The sequence below is a fragment of the Garra rufa genome, chromosome 19 (assembly GCF_049309525.1).
Source record: "Garra rufa chromosome 19, GarRuf1.0, whole genome shotgun sequence".
Taxonomy (NCBI): domain Eukaryota; kingdom Metazoa; phylum Chordata; class Actinopteri; order Cypriniformes; family Cyprinidae; genus Garra; species Garra rufa.
The window spans coordinates 3,131,998-3,137,574 of NC_133379.1; the positions used below are offsets into that span (position 1 = coordinate 3,131,998).

The 5,577-nt window shown below is 34.4% G+C and overlaps 1 long non-coding RNA gene across 1 annotated transcript; it reads right to left on the minus strand.

The window, feature by feature from the left end:
• Nucleotides 1–457: 457 nt before the first annotated feature.
• Nucleotides 458–5,203, minus strand: LOC141292896 (uncharacterized). Its single transcript, XR_012340595.1, has 6 exons — nt 4,945–5,203; nt 4,580–4,605; nt 4,306–4,402; nt 3,885–3,974; nt 3,495–3,577; nt 458–1,790 (listed from the first exon to the last, which is right to left on the minus strand). It is a non-coding gene; the product is annotated as an uncharacterized lncRNA (long non-coding RNA).
• Nucleotides 5,204–5,577: the final 374 nt, after the last annotated feature.

Genomic DNA, 5,577 nt, shown 5'->3' on the forward strand with positions numbered 1-5,577 from the left:
GGACTCAAACCTCTAGCTTACAATCACTCTGAAATCGGTGGAAATACAAATAAATACCGCTTTTTAAAATTTAAATATTACAGCGATTTAACTCTAAATACCCATTAGAACACATCAACAGCTAAATTCAGTGGTTTGAGAGTAGTTCTTGTAAAAGGAAAGCTTGCACCCTTTAGCGAGTATACAACCCAGATAGCACACATACGTTGGGCCGACGTCGTCCCGACTTACAAAATTCCATCGGCGCGATGTCGCTCCGAGGTCGTTTGCTAATCGGCAAGACGTCGCCGCGATGTCGGCATTTGATCGCAAATGCTCTCCGGCCGACATTCGGCCGATGCAGCTTTAAATCCCGGCTGCTCGGCGTGGTTCACCGGCGTTTCGCTCATTCCTATTCTAACGTACCACCCGCGGCAGGAGCCGCTGGTTTATAATAAAACAATACACAGGACACCACTCTCAATAACGGTTGCTTGTTTATTAACATTTTCAAGGCAGACATTAAACATACAAATACATTTACATTTATCAGATATATTTGTATCAAAAGTGACATACAAATGAGAATCATTCACTCTTTCAAAGATTAACCACAGCATTTGCAGTAAAACCATAGTAAAAACTAAATCAATATTTTTACTACAATAACCGTTTAACAATGACTGTTGCATTAAAACCACAGTAAGTACAAAACTAACCATTACTATAGTATTTGCAGTAAAACCATAGCAACCACATTTATTATGATTTTAAAAAACTATGGTTACTACAGTCATGCTTACCACAGTTTTACTTTAGTATTACTACAATTCAACTATAGTAGAACCATGGCATCAAAACCTTATGAACCAAAAAAAAAAAAAAAAAAAAAAAAAAAAAACTTGTTTACTACACTTATAGTTGCTACAGTTTTGCTATTGAAAAACCATGGTTAACTGCTCTATAATTATATACACATTTCATAATACTTCTCATTTCAAAGTAGGTTTACAGAAAATGCATTTTTCCAAGGTTACAATGTAAATAAAAAAAAAAAACTTTAATCAGCCAGAGGTGACTGAGACTTACTGGGAAAGATCTTTTAGCAACAAAGAAATGTCCATATGACAGCATCTCAAAGATAAAGGTAATTATCTATTTTCATTGCCACATCAGAATCTAATCTATCTTCATGGCAAAAACCAATGTACAATATTACAAGAGCTACATGAACACAAAATAAAAACTGAGCAAACACTACAGCAGTTAAAATGTTTTAAGTTATATGATACAAATTTTAAAATCTTTTATGATAAAACATTACTAAAGTCTCCAGTGAAGTGTTCAGTTAAACACAATCATTTAACATTATTAAAGGGTAAGGTCAACAATGTTCAATCCACTTTGTATGTTACAAAGTTGTTAATATATGTAAAAGATTTCTCTGAGATCCCCAGTTTATTTATGAGCAAAACTCTGCTGCATGACGGAAAACGCAGTATTTTGTCATTTTGTTGATGCAAAAAGTGTTTTTGTCAAAATTCATAATTTCATTATGAGTCATCCTGCAGAGTGTTGCTTATAAGTAAAAAGGGATTTATAGGTAAACAGATTTACAGATATTAGAAACACTGCAATAATACAAAGCGGCTTGAAAATGTATACCCTTAAAGGCAATATAAGGATAATATTTCACAGTTTTGTATGTCCATGTACAGCTGGCATCATCTGAAGACTTGAGTGTTGCGGTCTTCTGAAGTCTTCACAAGTAAGGCTGGATCTGATCTTGAACTGGTGTAACCTCTGGTAACCTTGGGATGGGCATCCAGAGAAAGAAACAGGAAAGCAAAAGGAGAAAGATTAGCATAGCAGCTTTTCATATTATTTCAGACAAAGGATGATTTATTTAAATTACATATAATTGTAGTGCAATGTTTTGAGATGTGTTATGTGAATGCTTGGCTAAAAATGTGTATTTTTATTTAATTTAAACAAAAAGATTGTACCTGACCCCTGGACATTATCAGGAAGACTATTTTAAAGTTAAGGAATAAAATACAAAAAATGTGCTTATATACTTTAGTGGACTTTGATACATTCTCACTATTATCAATAGTCCAGAGTTTTGTAACCTCATTAGAGGCCAAATACTATCGCTGCTGTTGCCCGTATTTGTGTTTATTGTGATCTGGTTTAATCACAATAAGAATTTTTATAGAACCCTTGGTAAATATATTATTTGCCCTCAGTATTCAGGGAGCAGACACGGAATGGACTACATATGCCACAGTATAATTTTAAGGGTTAGTTCACCCAAATATGAAAATTCTGTCATTAATTCCTCACTCTCATGTCATTACAAAACTGTAAGACCTTTGTTCATCTTAAAAACACCAATTAAGATGTTTTGGATGAAATCTGAGAGCTTTCTGACCCTGCATATACAGCAAGGGCCCTGACACGGTCAAGACACAGAAGGGTAGTAAAAGCATTATTAAAATAGTCCATGTGACATCAGCGATTCAACCTTCATTTTATGATGCTACGAGAGTACCAATTTAGTTTCTTTTGTGCACAAAATTACTCTCAGAGTTTCATAAAACTACAGTAGAACCACAGATGTCACATGGACAATGTCAACAATGTCATTACTACCCTTCTCTGTCTTGGTGGTACCCTTGCTGTCTATGCAGGGTCAGAAAACTCTTGGATTTTATCAAAAATATCTTAAATTGTGTTCAGAAGATGAAAGGAGGTCTTACGGGTTTGGAACAACATTAGCGTGAGTAATTAATGACAGAATGTTCATTTTTAGGTGAACTAGCCCTATAAGTGGGAGGTACATCATAACTGTAATGTGCACTTCCTTTCAAAAGTTTACTTCTTTGAAATAAGACACTTCTGCTCACCAAGGCTGCATTTATTTGATCAAAAATGAAGTAAAAACAATAATATTGTAAAATATTATTACAAATTAACAGATTTTTGTGAATATATTGTGAACTTAATTTCTTTTTATCAAAGCTGCATTTTCAGCATCTTTACTCCAGTCTTCAGTGTGACATGATCCTTCAGAAATCATTCTAATTTGGTGATTTGCTGCTGAAAAAACATTTTTAATGTCTAATTATCAATGTCTTATCATTATCAATTATCAAAAGTTAAAGGAAACTAAATAAATGCTGTAAATGAAAAAAAAGAAAAAATATATATATATTTTTATTCATCAAAATATCCTCTTGCTTAAACTCAAACACATGATTAATGATTTCTGAAGGATCATGTGACCCTGAAGACCGGAGTAAAGATACTGAAAATGTAGCTTTGCATCACAGAAATAAATTAGTTCTCTAACTATATTAAAATAGAGAACAATCATTTTAAATTATATTAAATTTACAATATTACTGCTTAACTGTATTATTTATCAAAATACACAAAGCTGTGGTGGGCAGAAGAAACTTTACCATACCAAAACTTACGAAACAGTAGTGTATGTTTGATATTTTACTTACTAGATCATTGGTTTAGAGTACTTTGGAGAAGAAGGTTCACTCTGAGTCTGCTGATCTGCCACAGGCCATCATCATGGAAGAATCTAGGAACAAAACATGCAATTTGTCACAGAGACCACAATATTTAGTATGCAGTTGCTGGTTTATTAGAAGGTTAAACAAGTTAAAGTACAGGTACAATGCAGAAAAAAAGAATACATAATATACTACAATTATATAACAATATGTTTTTAGTGTTAAGTAGTTACATTTGGATGTGAAAAGCTTCTTAAAATTACTATAATAAATATTAATTTAGCAAAATAATTTAACAGACACATGGTTATATAGGTTAAATATATTGTGTGAAAAATGCATATTAAGTTATTTTTATGAGCTTCTTCGGTTCACCTGTATTTCCTGCTTCTGTCAGCAGCTCTATTCAGACATTTTGAAACCTTGGAGCTTCCCTTCTGTTGTGGAGGCTTTATTTCTGTCATCCTGAAAGAACATATTTTGTCAGTATGTGTTTACCTTACAAGATCAAGAAGCATTTTCACTTGTTTTCAGCCATTTAGGTTCAATAAATGAGCCTACTTCCAATAACCCACAGACAATCTGTCAGCAAAAAAAATAAATAAATAAAAATAAAAAAAATTCATAAACAAGAGCTCAATCTCTAGAGTTAGCATACCTCATCTGTGAGATGCTAACGAACTTTTTCGAAGACATTAAACCATTTCTACTAAGTAAATATTCAACAGAAACGAGTCAATTACAAGTAAGGAACAGTTATATGTAATACTTGTGTGATTTTAAGCACTAAACTTACCTAAAAGCAGCGACGACGACAACAGCACCGAGAGACGGAGTTTTGTGTCAGGTGTCTTGCTGCCGCCCCGTTTCCATGGCAACCTCTCCAGCGTAAACTTAGATATTCAACATATTAAAATACGTCAAAGTCACGCAGTATTTACAAAAGTAAACATCTAGAATTGAATCATTACATTATTAATCTAGTTTCATTTAATCATTATCCAATCATGAATTTAAAACAAATTTTTAGTTTAAAAAGGAACCGCAACAATAACGTTAGCATGGCTCACCATAGAGACGGAGACTTTCTGGCAGCCTGTAACAGAGTGAAAAACACGACGAAAAACGTTAGTTAGGACAAAGCAGTGTAACACTATTGAAATAAAAACTAAAAACAAACTCTGAACTAAGCTTTTTGCTGCTCAGCGTCTAACGTTAGCTCGTCCCCTCAGAAAAACTACTGGAAACACAGTAATCCGTTAACGTTAGCTTAACAAGTAAAAGTTATTTGGAAATGAGCCCAATTCTCAAGTTGGGCTCAAGGCAAAGTCTTTTTACCTGTACTACAGTGCACCAAGCGCCTTATTAGTTATAAAGTGTCACGGAATTAACAAAATAATATATTTTTTCCAATTTAACTCAAGTGAAAACTTACCTGAAAGCCACGGATGTCGCCGGAGGTGTAGCCATCTTTCTGGTGGGTTGCTAAGAGACGAATAACCGTACAAATTCAAACAGAAAAGTGCGGCATCGGCCTTTTGTCGTGAGCCGACTCAGAGCCGATGTTTGATGAGCTGGCAAAATAGAGCAGTGACTGAATTACACCCGCCTACGCCTGGCCGATCCTTTTTAGATCTAGAGTTTATGAGGCCGACGTTCTGTTCACGGGCCGACGTCGGCCCGACGTATGTGTGCTGTCTGGGAAGCCGTCAGCACGAACTCTCTCTGTATGTGCTCATAAACAAAATAATTTGCACGAATTAGAACGCCTTTAAAATTAATATATTTCAGCGATTTATTTGTAAATACCCATTAGAACACATCAACAAATCAGCCTTTTGTGATCTGTTTTATTTCAAAGTTAACTTAGCTCCGAGCCGTGAAGCTCGTCTGTATAACACACATTTGCTGAAGACAGTGCTTTAACGTTACCCGACTGAGAATTAGACTGCACGTCTTTTAAAAGCATTTAAATAAAAACACTCCAGCGATCCAACACAATAAATATAAAAGAATATTTTAAATAACTACATTAGCTGCAAATGAGCTATTCAATAGGTTTCAACGA